The sequence below is a fragment of the Stegostoma tigrinum genome, chromosome 17 (assembly GCF_030684315.1).
Source record: "Stegostoma tigrinum isolate sSteTig4 chromosome 17, sSteTig4.hap1, whole genome shotgun sequence".
NCBI classification, from domain to species: Eukaryota; Metazoa; Chordata; class Chondrichthyes; order Orectolobiformes; family Stegostomatidae; genus Stegostoma; species Stegostoma tigrinum.
Genome location: NC_081370.1, coordinates 54,923,849 through 54,941,924, shown reverse-complemented (window position 1 = coordinate 54,941,924; position 18,076 = coordinate 54,923,849). Strand labels below are relative to the sequence as shown.

Genomic DNA, 18,076 nt, shown 5'->3' with positions numbered 1-18,076 from the left:
TGAAGGTCACCGATATGGCACAGGAGGTCACGGTCAATGGTAGTGTTTAATATTTCTTGATCCGCTCATGGATCCGAGCATCACGTTGGCATTTATTGCCCATCCCTGAAAGGTGGTGGTGAGCTGCCTTCTTGAACCACTGCAGTCCATGTGCAGACCCATAATGCCATTAGAAAGGAAATTTTAGGAGTTTGAACCAGGGACAGTCAAGGAATGCGATATATTTCCAAGTAACGACGGTGAGTAGCTTAGAGGGGAACTTGCGGGGGGGCTGTGCTCCATGTTTCTGCTACCCTTGTCCTGCTAGGTGTTCGTGATCATAGGTTTGGAAGGTGCTGTTAAGTGATCTTTGGTAATCTGCAGCAGCACAACTTGTGGATGTTACACACTGCTGTCACTAAGCGTCGGTGGTGCGGGGAGTGGATGTTTGTGGATGTGGTGCCAGTCAAGTGGGCTGCTTTGTCCTGGATGGTGTCAAGCTTCTTGAGTGCTGTTGGAGCTGCATTTATCTACGCAAGTGAGGAGTATTCCATCAGACTCTTGAGTGTGCCTTGTAGATGGTATACAGGCTTTGGAGAGACAGGAAATCAGTTACTCGCTGCAAGATTCCTGGCCTCTGACTTGCCTTGGCGACCAGAATATTTATTGGCTAGTCCAGTTCAGCTCTGTGGCAACACCAAGGATGTTGATAGTGCAGGATTGGTGGCATGTTACAAACCTGTGCTCCCCTCACCACCTTCCCGCAGTCTGGTGGGATGAGCAAGATGTCACTGGTGTGACCACTGATTTTCCCCTATCTCTTTCTTGACCCCAGTCTTGCGCTTTCTGATTTCCTGCTTTCATACGCCCAGGAACTGCTCATCCACGGCACTGTCAGAGGTGGGTAGTGAGAGAGCAATCAAACAGTCCCCATCGCTCAATGTGTCACTCATGGCCAATAGCTCACATAGCTGCACTCCACATGTTTTACATGGAGTTGAGAACTGACCTGGTGGCACAAGGAGCTGCAGTCAGGCTAGCGGAATAAGATGGAGGCTGCTGGAACCTCAGAGGAGAACCTTGATGGATCGTCAGTGGGTAAGGAAACACTGAACGGGGATGCAGACCAGGCTGCTGGGTATGTCAGGCAGACAGCTGACTTTGTAAACTTTCAGGGAACTGGAGCAGTCCAGCATAGAACATAGAACATTACAGCGCAGTACAGGCCCTTCGGCCCTCGATGTTGTGCCGACCTGTGAAGCCAATCTGAAGCCCATCTAACTTACACTATTCCATTATCATCCATATGTTTATCCAATGACCATTTAAATGCTCTTAAACTTGTAGAATCTACTACTGTTGCAGGCAGGGCATTCCACACCCTTACTACTCTCTGAGTAAAGAACCTACCTCTGACATCTGTCCTATATCTAACACCCCTCAATTTAAAGCTATGTCCACTCATGCTAGCTGTCACCATCCAAGGAAAAGGGTCCTCACTGTCCACCCTGTCTAATCCTCTGATCATCTTGTATGTCTCTATTAGGCCACCTCTCAACCTTCTTCTCTTTAACGAAAACAGCATCAAGTGCCTCAGCCTTTCCTCATAAGACCTACCCTCCAGACCAGGCAACATCCTGGTAAATCTCCTCTGCACCCTTTCCAATGCTTCCACATCCTTCCTATAATGAGGTGACCAGAACTGTATGCAATACTCCAAGTGCGGCCACACCAGAGTTTTGTACAGCTGCAACACGACCTCATGGCTCTGCTCCACCTCCCAGCCATTGCACAAACCTGGATGCATTGCTACAGCTGTCACTTTTCTCGATTTCCCCTTTGTGTCTACAGCACTGAAAACACCCTTCAGCCCATCAAGTTCATGCCGGTCAAAAACAATGACCTAATGATTCTAATACCATTTTCCAACGCTCGATCCATAGCCTTGTGTGCTTTGTCCAGGTCTTTTTAAATGTTCTACGAATGTCTCTACAACTGTTACAGTTCCAGATTCCCCTAACCCTGTGGGTGAAAACATTTTTCTTCACATCCTCTCTCAGCCTCCTGCCCCCTACCTTTAATCTGTCTGCACTGAGCACTGATGCCTCCATCAAGGGGAACAATTTGTTCTTGTCTAGTTTAACTAATTCCAAACACGCTCTCAAAGTGAAGTGCAATAATTTGTGTCAAACATAAAAGCTTACTATAATCCCTGCAAAACCACCTCGCAAATGTTGACTCATTGTAATGGCTTAAGTTAATTAAAGCCACTTTACTTGGAAGAGGGATTCCTCATCCCTTCAATAAAGCCAGCGAAGCAAAACTTTTCCATTGTTGAATGCTCCTCAGAGACTAACCCGTAGAGCTACCTGCACACTCTGAGTCTATAAACTGTAAATCAAAACAGACTGAATGTTTCTTTCTCAGATGAGTGTATGTGACTGCTCATCCCAACAGGGAGCAGTGTGAAAACAGTGATGGAAACAGTTGGCTGCCCCATTCAAAAAGCCTCCAGGATCTGCTACACTAACACATAGGCACAGCAGGGTCCAAATCTTTGTGTCTCCTCACTTTTGAAACACCTTTAAAGGGAGCAGCTTTCCAACATCTGCCCTCATGACCCTCTTTGTCATCTAAAACACCCTGATCATCTCAACCTTTCAACTCAACCTTATAGAATCAACGTGCATCATTGTGTTTAGGCGCGTTTAGACTTGGACAAGGCATACACATGGATCAAGTGTTGGAAAATGGGATTAGAATTATTAGGTTGTTGTTTTTGACCAGCATGAAGTAGGTAGGCTGAAGAATGTCTTCAGGCGCTGACACTTTGTGCCTGGTGTCAGCCATCATTACAAATTCCCTCAGGTCTCTAAATGTGTCCGAAGGTGCACTGTTTCCTTTTAGCATCGAGAGTTGTCCATTGACAGTTCTCATCCACTATTTCAAGTGAGGAACCTGGTATGAACAGGATGAAGCTGAGTTTTAGATGTTTTCCTCATCAACCTGTCCTGAGATGTTATTCCACGGCACTGGAGCAGGTGGGACTCGAACCCAGGCTTCCCGTCCCAGAGGAACGGACATTACCACTGTGCCACAGAAGCCCCCACCCTGAGGTGCAGTACTGGAAACTCAATAATTTATTAGAAAAGCACCTAAATAACATAATTTCCACTTCCTTTCATGATCGGGCAATCCTCTTGAGATAATGGCCAGCATTTTGTTCACCCTGCTGATTTTTATTTTCTAATTGTCTACTTGATTTTACTAGTTTGTTTATCTTTTGGGTTGATTTAGAATATATATTTCCCATTTTAACCTGAATAGGTGAAAACAAAATGAGGCATCAATCACCCTTTAAATAACAGTTCTACGGCAATCCTCTGGACCTTCTCCACATCTTTGACAGTCCTCACCAGTTTAGGAGAACAAAAAGTTCCACACAAGAATCGGAACACAGCCAGGCCGAGGCACTGTGTAGATCAGAATTATTTCACTACTCAACCTCGCACTTGTCAGTAAAAGCTTCCAAAGTCCCATGTGCTAAATTCTTTGCAACTTCTCCCATTCAAGAACCTTGAGTCATGCGTCCACTCCAAGACAAGACACGCACTGGTAAAATCAATCCGAATTACTTGTGGCTATTTTGCGATGTGTGTGTCACTGTTACGACAGTCTTTGTTGCTAGAGGGTAGTCAAACATCAAACATATTGGTGTGGTCTGGAGCCACATATTGGCCAGGCTGGGTAGGAATGCCAGTTTTCTACCCAAAAGGACACTAATGAGCCAGAAATAGTAAGAACAGCACTTGCTGGAGTCTGAAATAACACAGTATGGAGTTGGGTGAACACAACAGGCCAGGCAGCACCAGAGGAGCAGCAAAGCTGATGTTTTGGGTCAGGACCCTTTTTCCTGTCCTCGGTGATGTAGAGGTCAGTGAGCCATACCACAACTGCGCCTCCCTCGTCTGTGGGTCTTTATGGTGAGGTTGGGATTGGAGTGGAGGGAGCGGACGGCTGCACGTTCTATGGAGGAGAGGTTGGAGTGGGTGAGAGGAGTGGAGAGGTTGAGGCGATGGATGTCACTTCAGCAGTTGGAGATGAAGAGGTTGGGGGAGGGTAGGAGGCCTTGGGGTGGTGTTCAGGAGGAAGAGGGGGTTGGAGGCTGGAGAAGGGGTTGTTAGAGGGTAGGTCAGGCTAACGGTGAAAGAATTAAGTGCAGAGGCGGAGTCAGTGCCAACGTCACACCACTCACTGCTGACGCCACTCCACGCACTGCTGACACCAACACCGCTTCACCCAATGCTGACACCAACACCGTTCCGTCCACCGCCAACACTGACTTCACTCCACCCACCGCCAACACTGACACCGCTCCACCCACCGCCAACACTGACACCGCTCCACCCACCGCCAACACTGACACCGATCCACCCACCGCCGACACTGACACCGCTCCACCCACCGCCGACACTGACACCGATCCACCCACCGCCAACACTGACACCGATCCACCCACCGCCAACACTGACACCGCTCCACCCACTGCCAACACTGACACCGATCCACCCACCGCCGACACTGACACCGCTCCACCCACCGCCGACACTGACACAGATCCACCCGCCAACACTGACACCGATCCACCCACCGACAACACTGACACCGATCCACCCACCGACACTGACACCGATCCACCCACCGCTGACACTGACACCGATCCACCCACCGCCAACACTGACACCGCTCCACCCACCGCCGACACCGACACCGCTCCACCCACCGACACTGACACCGATCCACCCACCGCCAACACCGACACCGATCCACCCACCGCCAACACCGACACCGATCCACCCACCGACACTGACACCGATCCACCCACCGACACTGACACCGATCCACCCACCGACACTGACACCGATCCACCCACCAACACCGACACCGATCCACCCACCGACAACACTGACACCGATCCACCCACCGACACTGACACCGCTCCACCCACCGACACTGACACCGATCCACCCACCGCCAACACTGACACCGATCCACCCACCGACACTGACACCGCTCCACCCACCGACACTGACACCGATCCACCCACCGCCAACACCGACACCGATCCACCCACCGCCAACACCGACACCGATCCACCCACCGACACTGACACCGATCCACCCACCAACACTGACACCGATCCACCCACCCACCGACACCGACACCGATCCACCCACCGACACTGACACCGATCCACCCACCGACACTGACACCGATCCACCCACCGACACCGACACCGATCCACCCACCGACACCGACACCGATCCACCCACCGACACTGACACCGATCCACCCACCGACACCGACACTGACACCGATCCACCCACCGACACTGACACCGATCCACCCACCGACACCGACACCGATCCACCCACCGACACTGACACCGATCCACCCACCGACACTGACACCGATCCACCCACTGACACTGACACCGATCCACCCACCACCAACACTGACACCGATCCACCCACCGACACTGACACCGATCCACCCACCGACAACACCGACACCGATCCACCCACCGACACTGACACCGATCCACCCACCGACACCGACACCGATCCACCCACCGACACTGACACCGATCCACCCACCGACACCGACACCAATCCACCCACCGACACTGACACCGATCCACCCACCGCCAACACCGACACCGATCCACCCACCGACACTGACACCGATCCACCCACCAACACTGACACCGATCCACCCACCCACCGACACCGACACCGATCCACCCACCGACACTGACACCGATCCACCCACCGACACTGACACCGACCCACCCACCGACACCGACACCGATCCACCCACCGACACTGACACCGATCCACCCACCGACACCGACACCGATCCACCCACCGACACCGACACCGATCCACCCACCGACACTGACACCGATCCACCCACCGACACTGACACCGATCCACCCACCGACACCGATCCACCCACCGACACTGACACCGATCCACCCACCGACACCGACACCGATCCACCCACCGACACTGACACCGATCCACCCACCGACACTGACACCGATCCACCCACCGACACTGACACCGATCCACCCACCAACACTGACACCGCTCCACCCACCACCGACACTGACACCGCTCCACCCACCGACACTGACACCGATCCACCCACCGCCAACACTGACACCGATCCACCCACCGACACTGACACCGATCCACCCACCGACAACACTGACACCGATCCACCCACCGACACTGACACCGATCCACCCACCGACACTGACACCGATCCACCCACCCACCGACACTGACACCGATCCACCCACCGCCGACACTGACACCGCTCCACCCACCGACACTGACACCGCTCCACCCACCACCGACACTGACACCGCTCCACCCACCGACACTGACACCGATCCACCCACCGCCAACACTGACACCGATCCACCCACCGACACTGACACCAATCCACCCACCGACACCGACACCGATCCACCCACCGACACCGACACCGATCCACCCACCGACACTGACACCGATCCACCCACCGACACCGACACCGATCCACCCACCGCCAACACCTCTCCTTCCACATACCCCACAGCCACCAGCTCTACAGCCAATGCCAGCCCCCAGCCGTGCTGGGTCTCCGCCATCCCCCAAGACCTCCCACTCACTGAGGACAAAGGATCTGTCGTCAGTAAAGGGCTCACCTTTATCCCCCTACTCCTGAACACCAATAAATATTGCTCACGCCTGGGCATTGAACAGTTTTTCTGCCACATCCGCACTTACTTCTTTAATAGGGAGCCCAGCCCACCCTCTACTGACCCCTTCCCCCACCTCCAACACACCGTCCTCCTGAACACCACCCCCAGGCCTCCTACCCCCACCCCCCGCCGACATCTTCATCTCCAACCGCCATCGAGACATCAATCGCCTCAACCTCTCCACCCCTCTCACCCACTCCAACCTCTCCCCCACAGAATGCGCAGCACTCCGCTCCCTCCACTCCAATCCTAACCTCACCATAAAACCCACGGACAAGGGAGGCGGTGTTGCGCTTTGGCGCACTGACCTCTAAATCACCGAGGCCAGGAAGTAGGGTCCCGACCCAAAACGTTTCCTACTCCTCTGATGCTGCCTGGCCTGCTGTGTTTATCCAGCTCCACACTATTAATGGCCCAGATGTTTTTTTCTTAAATGACAATGAACAGTGGTTACGCAGTGGTTTTCTTTTATGGGATGCAAATTTCAGCATCTGCCACAGTGGGATTCAACCCCATGTCTACCGTAAATTACAAACAGAAACGTATATTATTGGAGAAACTGAGCAGATCTGGCAGCAGAGTTAACATTTCGATTCTAAACATAGAACGCAAAACAGTTCAGCGCAGGAACGGGCCTTTTGGCCCACAATGTTGTGCCGAACATGGTGCCAAATTGATCTAATCCCTTCTGCCTGCCCTTGGCCTATATCTCTTCATTTCTTGCATATTTACGTGCTTTCCTAAAAGGCCCTTAAACACCTCTATTGTATCTGCCCCCACTACCAACCCTCGCAGCATGTTCCAGACTCCAACCACTCTCTGTGATACCCTGCCCCTCATTTGGCCTTCCCCTCCTCACCTTAAATTTCACCCCCCACCACTACCCCCCCACCCCCCCCCCCCACACCCCCGCCCCCCAGTATTAGACATTTCAACTCTGGGAAAAAGATTCAACTCTATCTATGCCCTTCATTATTTTATAGATGCTACCAGGTCTCCGCTCAGCCTCTGCTGCTCCAGAGAAAACAATATGAGTCTTTCTAGCTCCTCCCCATAGCGCATACCCTCTAATTCAGACAGCATCCTGGTAAACTTTCTGCACCCTCTTCAAAGCCTCTACATCCTTCCTGTAATGTGGCAACCAGAATTTCATGCAATGTTCTAAATGTGGAAACCAGAATTTCATGCTATGTTCTAAATGCAGCTTAAACAATGTGTTATAAGGCTGCAACATGATATCCTGACTCTTGCACTCAATTCCCAGACCAATAAAGGCCAGCATGCCACACACTTTCTTCACCACCCTACTTGTATGGCCATATTCAGGGAGCTACGGACTTGAACCTGTCCTGGTTGCTCCTCTTTGGAAAGAATCAGACTTCTGTCAGTAAGGTACCACGTCTTTACTAAATATTTTCTTTTCACATATTTCTAGAAGGTCAGTTTCTGGATTCATTACAATTTGATCTTCGTAACCTGTTTTCTCCCTTTCGTTCAAAATTTTGTTCATTTTGCTAAATCTAAAATGCTCCCAATCCTTGCATTTTGTGACAATTGTATGTGGCTCCTCTTTCGATCTGATGCTACATCTAATTTCTCTCATAAGCAGACTTTCATCTTTTCTTTTGAGCCAGACTGGAATGAACAATTGTTGTTATTCGTGTATGCATTCTTTAAATATGAGCCATTGCCGATCTACTGTCAACAACTTTCATAAGATTCCCCAATCCATTTTGCCAATTCGCATCTCAACAGATGTCTCTCCCAGTGCTCAAACAGGGCCCAGCTCTCACAGTTCTCATTTAAAAGTCCTCACAGCTTTGCAGCTTTGAATGGAAGAGACACAGTGTGGAAACAGTTTGGAACGCACTGTGATAGACATTTTTGCATGAGTTGGTATTGTGGATCAACCCACAGCAGGTAGACTACAGCAGTTCAAGAAGGCAGCATATCAACACCTTCTCAAGGGCAACTAGGGATGGGCAATAAAAGCTGGTCCAGCCAGCGATGCCCGCATTCCACAAATGATTTTGTTTTAACGTTGTTACAAAACTCATCTATTCACTGAGGTCCTTTAGGAAAGGAAGTTATCTCAGCTGCTCTGGCATATACGTGACTCCGAACCACAGTGATGCAGTTGCATCTGAAACGAAGCCAGCAAACTATGCTGTTGAACAGTAATTAGACCACAAGTAAGACATAGGAGCAGAAATTAGGCAATTTGGCCCATTGAGTCAGCTCCGCCATTCAATCATGGCTGATAAGTTCCTCAACTGCGTCCTTCTGCTTTCTCCCCGTAGCTCGTGATCCACTTGATAATCAAGAACCTACCTATCTATCTCAGTCTTAAATGCACTTGATGACCTGCCCTCCACAGAAAGAAACAAAAATTACAAAAACTACATTCATCTAAGACGAAATTCTTGTTAGACAACTAAGTAGTTTTCCTCTGCCACACTGGACAAAGTAGGATCTGTCAGTCCCTTTCAGAGTAAACGATAATGGCAGCAGATCTACAGCATTGTTTGTATAGTATGATGAATAGTGAGGACTCATTGTACAACAAAATCATATCATTGAATCAGCTCAAAAACTGTAAACAACATTTTCAAAATGGCATCAGCAATTAGCTCCAAGAAGGAGGGAGGCCCATCTCATTACAGAGCCCACATTTTACCAAAAAAAATGAAAGAACGGTGGATGCTGGAAATCACAACAAAAACAGAAATTCCTGAAAAAGTTCAGTGGGTGTGGCAGCATCTGTGAAGAGAAACCAGTGTTAACATTTCAGGTCCAGTGACCCTTCCTCAGAACACCAAATTTGTAATAAACTGGAGGAGTTAATGGTTTGCAGATTTTCAAATAATGATTTATAATTTAGAAATCAAAAAAAATCCATATTTATTTCAGCTTCTAAGTTATCTTATTATAATCTTTAATTTCTTGGAAACTCATAGGTTCATACAGCACAGAAACAAACCCTTTGATTCAACTCATAAATGCTGACCAGGCTTTCAAAACTAAATTTATCCCATTTTTCTGCATTTGGCTCATATCCCTTTAAACTGAAAGGCTTTGTGCCTTAATGCGTGGAGCATTTGCAATAAAGTGGATGAAATAATCAAGCCGATAGATGTACATGGGGTATGGTATAATTGGGATTGCAGAGGCATGGCTGCAGGTTGACCAGGGATGGGAACTGAACAGGGTATTCAGTATTTAGGAAGGACAGACAGAAAGGAAAGACTGGTGGAGTGGCATTGCAGGTTAAAGAGGAGTTTAACACAATAGTGAGGAAGGATATTAGCTCTGGCAATGTGGAATCCGTATGGGTTAGAGTTGAGTAATACAAAGGGGCAAAAAATATTAGTGAATGTCATGTGACAAGGGAATATCAGTGATTATTGGTGATTTTAATCTGTACTTGGATTGGGCAAGTCAAATTAAGCACAATGCGGTAGAGGAAGAATCCCTGGAACGGGCATGGGATGTTTTTCTTAATCAATATGTGGAGGAACTAAATAGAGAACAGGAGATAGCAAAAATTGCAGATGCTGGGTAAATGCCAACACAGTGGACACAGTGTGGAGCTGGAGGAACACGGCAGGCCAGGCAGCATCAGAGGAGCAGGAAAGCTGACGTTTCAGTTGGGACCTGTCTTCAGGACTGGGGAGGGGGGAGGGAGCTCAGAAATTAATGGGGGGGTGGGGTTAGGCAAAGGTGGGTGGTCTGGTAATGAGTTATATAGATTGGCTGATGGGAAGCAAGATGGGCAGATTATGTCAGGTCAAGGAGGCAAGGATTAGAGTGAGGGCTGAACATGGGATAAGGCCAGGGGTGGGGAGATTTTGAAGCTGGTGAATTCTATGTTGAGGCCATTGGGCTGTAAGCTCCCAAGGCAGAATGTAAAATGTTGTTCCTCCAATTTACATGAGGCCTCAGAATGGACATTTCACCAAGAGAGTGGGAGGGGGGAGTTGAAATGGCTGGCACCCAGACGGTGGCATTGATTGGAGTGTACAGAGCGCAGACGGTCCAAGAATCTGTCACTGAGTCTGCGCTTGTTCTTCCTGATGTAGAGGAGCCCACATCAGGAGCAAAGGATACGGTTGGCCATGTTGTAAGATGTACAGGTGAATCCCTGTCGGATACAGGATGGTTGATTGGAGCCTTGGACACAGGTGAGGGGATGGTGAAGGGGCAGGAGTAGTACTTCCTGGGGTTGCAGGGAAAGGTGCCGCTGTGGTGGGGTTAGTGGGGGTGTGCGCAGAGCCCCCTTCCCCCTCCCCCATTTCTGAAGAAGGGTCCAGCTTTCCTGGTCCTCTGATGCTGCCTGGCCTGCTGTGTACATCCAGCACTACATCTTTTTGTCTCTGACTCCAGCATCTGCAGTTCCTGCTATCTCCCACTGTTCATTCCTGCCTGGCACAAGAGCAGAATGGGTAAGAGGGCCAATCCTAGGCTAACAAAGGAAATTAGGGATAGTACCCAATCCAAGGAATAAGCATACCGATTGGCCAAGAAAAATAATCTGTCTGAGGATTGGGAACACTTTAGAATTCAGCAAAGAAGGACCAAGGGATTGATTAAAAAGGGGAAAAGACAGCACAAAAGTGGGGAACATAAAGACTAACATTGAGAGTTTCTAAAGTTACTTGATGAGGAAAAGATTGGTGAAGACAAATGTAGGTCCTCTACTGGCAGTAACAGGGGAATGTATAATAGGAGCAAAGTAATGGCTGAGGAACTGAATACGTACTTTGGTTTTGTCTTCACAAAAGACGACACAAATCTGATACCAGAAATGTTGGAGAATATAGGATTTAGTGAGAGGGAGAATTGAGGGACATCAATATTGGTAGAGAAATGGTGCTGGGCAAGTTGATGGGATTGAAGTCAGATAAATCCCCAGGGTCTGATAATCTACATCCCAGAGTATTTAAGGAAGGAACTCTAGAAATAATGGATGCATTAGTTGGCTATCTTCCAGGATTCGAGAGACTCTGGAATACTTCCTGCAGGTTGGAGGATAGCTAGTGTCACTCCAATATTTTTAAAAGGTTCAAAATATAAAATCCTAAAAGTTGCAGATGGTACCAAGTTGGATCAGAGGGTGAACTGTGACGAGGATGCAAAGATCCTTCAACATGATTTGGACAGGGTGGATAAATGGACAAATCAATGGCAGATGCAGTCTCATTGAGATAAATGTGAGTTTATTCACTTTAGAAGCTAAAATAAGGCAAGTTACTACTTGAAAGGCTGTAAATTGGGAGACAGGAGTGTGTAGTGGGACCTGGGTGTTCTTGTGCACCAGTTGCTGAAGGCAAGCATGTAGGTGCTGCAGGCGGTAAAGAAATTAAATGATATGATGGCCTTCATTGCAAGAGGTTTTAAGTACAGGAGCGGGGATGTGTTGTTGTGGTCATACAGGGCCTTGGTGAGGCCACACCTGGAATATTGTGTGCAGTTTTGGTCTCCTTTTCTGAGGAAGGATGTTCTTGCTCTCGAGGGATTGCAGCAAAGGTTTACCATGCTGATTCCTCAGATGGTGGGTCTGACGTATGAATAGAGATTGACTAGGTTAGGATTATTTTTGCTGGAGTTCAGATGAATAGGGGGTAGGGGGTGTGGTGGGGGAATCTCATACAGATTTAGACAATTGACAATAGGTGCTGGAGTAGGCCATTCGGCTCTTCAAGCCAGCACCACCATTCATTATGATCATGGCTGATCATCTACAATCAGTATCCTGTTCCTGCCGTATCCCCATAACCCTTGATTCCACTATCTTTAAGAGCTCTATCTATCTCTTTCTTGAAAGTATCCAGAGAGTTGGCCTCCACTGCCTTCTGGGGCAGAGCATCCCATATATCCACCACTCTCTGGGTGAAGAAGTTTTTCCTCAACTCTGCTCTAAATGGCCTACGCCTTATTTTTAAACTGTGTCCTCTGGTTCTGGACTCCCCCATCAGCGGAAACATGCTTCCTGTCTCCAGAGTGTCCAATCCCTTAATAATCTTATACGCCTCAATCAGATCCCCTCTCATCCTTCTAAACTCAAGAGTATACAAGCCCAGTCGCTCCAATCTTTCAATATATGATAGTCCCGCCATTCTGGGAATTGACCTCATGAACCTACGCTGCACTCCCTCAATAGCAAGAATGTCCTTCCGCAAATTTGGAGACCAAAACTGCACACAATACTCCAGGTGCAGTCTCACCAGGGCCCTGTACAGCTGCAGAAGGACGTCTTTGCTCCTAAACTCAATTCCTCTTGTTATGAAGGCCAGCATGCCATTAGCTTTCTTCACTGCTTGCTGTACCTGCATGCTTGCTTTCATTGACTGATGTACAAGAACACCTAGGTCCCATTGTACTTCCCCTTTACCTAACTTGACTTAACAGATTCTAACATGACTGGACAGGATCGATGCAGGGAAGATGTTCCCGATGGTGGATATGTCCAGAACCAGGGTCATAATATGACGGTTTGGGGTAGATGATTTAGGACGGACATGAGGAGACCAAAGAGTAGCAAGTCTGTGGAATTCATTACCATGAGAAGTACCAAAAGATTAAATAAAGTCAAGGCATTAAAATTGTATCAGATGAAGGGTCTAGGCCTGAAACATCAACTTTTATGCTCCTAAGATGCTGGTTGGCCTGCTGTGTTCATCCAGTTCTACACTTTGTTATCTTAAATGTATTCAAGGAATGGCTAGATATAACACTTGGGGCAAATGGGATCAAAGGTTATGCGGGAGAAAGCAGGATTAGGCTATTGAGTTGGACAATGATCGTGATCATGATGAATGGCAGAGCAGGCTTGAAAGGCTGAATGGCCTCCTCCTCTTCCTATCTTCTATGTTTCCATGTTAAACCTTTCCTATCCACGTACCTGTCCAAATGTTTTTTAAATGTTGTAACTATACCTGCATCGAGCACTTCCTCTGGCAGTTCATTCCACATACGAACCACTCTCTGTGTGAAAAACCTCCCCCTCAGGCCCCTTTTGAATCTTCTCCTCTCACCTGGAAATCATACCATCTAGTTTTGAACTTGCCCGCTTGAGAGAAAGGACCTTTGATATTCACCTTATCCATGCCTCTCATGATTTTATAAACCTCTGTAAGATCACCCCCAACTCTGATTCTCCCGTGAAAAGGTCTGTGCCTGTACAGCTTAATAATTAAACCTCGCTGTGCTCTCACCTCAAAGACATCGGTGTGACAGAGAGAGCTTGGGACACACGGCCTGTTATAACAAGAATGCAGGATTAAATTTAAAACTAATTCCTCACTTATAATGTATTGATTTCCCTGACAACCGCACAGGAATGTTCAATTTTGCCGCAAACATACGCAGATCAAACCAACAAGCCGACAGAATTATGAGTGGTTCCTGACCTGATGCCACATTGTGAGAGTTTACGTTGTATTTGCAACCTCAGCAGTTAAAATTTAACCCAATACCCTTGAGTCATGCATGCTTAAACTGACAGAAAAATACCTCAAATATCGTGAGTTAAATTGAGCAGCAAAAATAAACAGCAACAAACAGGAATGAAGGGGGAATAAAAGGCAGAAACGTGAAATGAATAGCTCTTTCCTTGAATGTGCATAGTATTCTGATCAAAATAAATGAATTAATGGTAAAAATAAAGGTTAGTGGAGCGATTTTGTTGCCAATATTCTGACATGATTACAAGGAGATGGAAGCCAGGATATAAATACTCAGAGACAAAAACAAAGTTGTTGGAAAAGCTCAGCAGGTCTGGCAGCATCTATGAAGGAAATGTTTCGGGTTCAATAACCCTTCCTCAGAACAGCATTCACAGTTCTTTTGGTTTTTACTTATAAAGACTGAGGGTATATGGGCTTTAGAAAGTGTAGGTAGAAAAAGAAGTGTGCTGTAGTGGCATTGTCACTCTGAAAGGGAATAACTACATTCGCAAGGAATGCACACTTGATCAGAAAAAAATAAATTAAAAGTGAGTCTATTCTGTTACATGGCTTTAACTTCCTGGTTTACAGCCTGTGAAAATACTGCAATGTGATAGGCTTTTCTCCTTGCCTGATGACATTACTGCTTCTGAATGCCCTTGACTTAGCAGCAGATGCAATCTCACACTGGGTAAGAGCAAAGTCCTATATTCATAGGCAGCTGGGTGGGGTTGGGTCACTTTGGTTCTCTTTGTAAGGAATGGGTAGTGATTGGAATGAGGTCAGCAAGATGGATATCATAGGATAGGAGTTCCCTAATCAGGGCTGTTGACCTCGTCCAAATAAGGAGTCCTGGCTGACAGGAGTGTTAAGGGTTCTGCTCAGCCTTGGAGCCAGGTCTGAGCTAGCTGGGTGTGACCTCTACTGGGTAAACCTTACAGATTAAGGGGACAACTTCAGTTCCAGCCTGTGACGAGAAGCGGCTGGGTCAGTTACCACTGACTGTAGTAAAAGGCTCAAACCCAAGATTGTTGGGATGAAATTGATTGAGAAAGATCCAACATGATTGGTTCAATGTTTTTCGATGAGAAAGCAGATCCAGAGTGAAGTCCTAAACAGGACCGCCAGGGAAATGAAGAAGCTATCGTCATCTAAGGTGTTGACACACTATGATCGCAAGTAAGATGTGGTGCTAACATGCGATGCCTGCCTGTACAGTGTTGTGGTAGTGTTGGCTCACAGATACCCCAATAGAGGGGAACACTCTGTGGCGTATGTTTCCCAGACTTTGGCCGAAGCCGAACAAAGATACCCTCAGAGAGAGAAGGAAGTTTTGGCAGTCATCTTTGGTGTGAGAAAGTTCCACCAATAGCTTTACAACCTTAAACTTACCTTTGTAATGGCTGTAAACCCTTGCTTGGACTACTTCAAGAGGACAGGGCTATGCTACCCATGCCTTCAGGTCAAATTCAGAGCTGGTCTCTTATCCTAATCGTTTACTATTACAACAAAAACAAAGTTGCTGGAAAAGCTCAGCAGGTCCGGCAGCATCTGTGGAGGAGAAAACAGAGTTAACGTTTCGGTTTCGGAGGAAGGGTCACCGGACCTGAAACGTTAACTCTGTTTTCTCCTCCACAGATGCTGCCGGACCTGCTGAGCTTTTCCAGCAACTTTGTTTTTGTTCCTGATTTACAGAATCCGCAGTTCTTTCGGTTTTTGCTTACTATTACAAGTTGGAACACTGCCTGGGAGGCCAAGTAGCAAATGCAGATACCTTGAGCCGCCTCCCGCTGACAGGTACACCACCGTTGCACCCCCACTCGAAGAGTCCGTTCTGGTTTTAAATTCTCTGGGCAACCTTTTGGTCACCGCTGACCAGATCAGACCCTGGACACAAAATGATCCTGCTCTGGCAAAACTAAAACAGCTGCTGGCGATGGGGGAAACAAAGGGGCGATCACGACTGAAATTGAAGCCTTTCTGAACCTGGAGAGACCAAAGCACAGTGGATCACCAGATTACATTTTATTATGGGGAGCAAGAGTGACCATCTCCAGCAAAATTCACCGCCAGATACTGGATGAATGTTGCCAGGGTATTCCAGGGGTGTCAAAAATGAAGATATTGGCTAGAAGTGCTCAGGACTAGATGCAGACATAGCTGTGTTGTTGGGGCAGTGACACGAGGGCCAACAAAGACTAGAGTTAACACCAGCAGCTCGCTTACATTTGTGGCAATGACCAGGTAAACCCTGGACTCGGCTACATGTCAGCACCACATCTCACCTGGGATTGTAGTGTGCCAACTCCTTAGATGACGATAGCTGCTTCTTCACTTGCCTGAAGACTATTTCTTGGTGAAGACAAAATTTCCAAGCCTGGCTCTTTTTCAGTAGCAGGTGTAAGGATGCCAGGATGGAGGCCAGGTTATGTATGAATTTTCCATAATAATTCATCAACCCAAGAAAAGACCTAAGCTCCAATACAGATGAGAGAGCCAGGCCACCTTTGATTGCCCTCACTTTGTCTTACTTTCAGGGGCTCTTTGTTTGTCATTGTGGACCCCCACTCAAAGTGGTTGGACGTGCATGGAGTTCATTTGTCAAACATGATTGAAAAGTTGTGGGCATATTTTGCAATGCACTAACTCTCAGACGTATTGGCCGCAGACAACAGGGCCATCATTTATCAGCAGAGAATTAGAGTGTTTCCTAAAGTTGTAGGGCATTCAGCATGTAAGGACAGCTCCATACCATCCATAGCCTAACCATCAGAAAGAGCAGTCCAGATTTGAAGGTAGGCTTAAAGAGACAGCCTACAGCTTTAATTAATACCAAACAGTTCCGGTTCGTGTTAGATAAAAGGACCACCCCTCATGCAACTACTGGGACGGCTCCAGAGGAGTTAGTACTGGGAAAAGACTCCACACCAGACCAGGGCAGGAGGGTGGAACATTGTCAGGAGCACCAATACTGGACACCTCAAAGTGTGAGAGGCAGTTTACTTCAGAAAGTGAAGCTTGGTGGGAACGGGCCAGCCTGGGTAAGAGGCACAATCAACGCGAGATCCTGTGATGTACAAAATGTTCAGGTCAGTGAGGTGGTGCTGAACAAGCACATGGATGACACGAAAGTCGCAGCCTCTTAAACAGGAGCAAAACATACCCAGCCCCTCAGCACATCCAGCATGGCTATCAGAACCTGTGGGTTCTCCCTTTATGTCTAGCATCGAAGAAACCTCTGAGGACAAGACGGACATGGCAGATGTCACAGCCTCAACACTGCTACCACCTGAAGAAGATCAATTTTGGCTGAGACACTCTGAGTGCAAGAGGCAGGCTACAGTCTGGTAGGCACTGCCAGTATCCGAGGCAGGGTCAGAGGAATTGGATCTGGTGTGAAAATGCCAGGAAAAGAATGGGCCTACATCCCAGGGCTGACAGAGGAGGGGTGTAGTGATTGGAATGAGCTCAGCCAGGTGGATCCTATAAAACATGAGTTCCCCAATTGGGGCTGTTAAACTGATCCAATCAGGGACCCCTGGCTGACAGATAAAAAAGAGGAGCGTCAGGCGCTCTGCTCACGCTAGAAACCAGGTCTGAGCTAGTCCGACCAGTGTCATGTACTATCCACGTGTAAAGGGTGACTTGGTGAGGAGATACCGACCTTTGTGGAGTCATTTCAGTGTCGACAAGAAAAATAAAACATACCTCTGAAGAGGTTCACTCACAACAGTCACCTTTGAGTTGGGATAAGAGTTTCTGACAGCATGCTGCTATTTGGGAAGCTTGTGCTGATTGTGTATTCAGATATTAATCATATTCATTCCATTAAACAACC

The 18,076-nt window shown here is 47.9% G+C and overlaps 1 protein-coding gene across 5 annotated transcripts in view; it reads right to left on the bottom strand.

The window, feature by feature from the left end:
* The window catches only part of fshb (follicle stimulating hormone subunit beta), an 88,945-nt gene that overhangs the window by 19,633 nt on the left and 51,236 nt on the right, over positions 1–18,076 (bottom strand). For 2 of the 5 annotated variants that reach the window (XM_059652160.1, XM_059652159.1), the window contains exon 1: positions 13,729–13,856. The exons of 1 other annotated variant lie outside the window; for it this stretch is intronic. The gene's annotated coding sequence lies outside the window, so the exon portion shown is untranslated. Of the gene's footprint in view, positions 1–13,728; positions 13,857–13,890; positions 13,914–14,202; positions 14,240–18,076 lie in introns of those variants that run through there. 2 more of the 5 variants (XM_048546119.1, XM_059652161.1) reach the window with 2 other exon arrangements.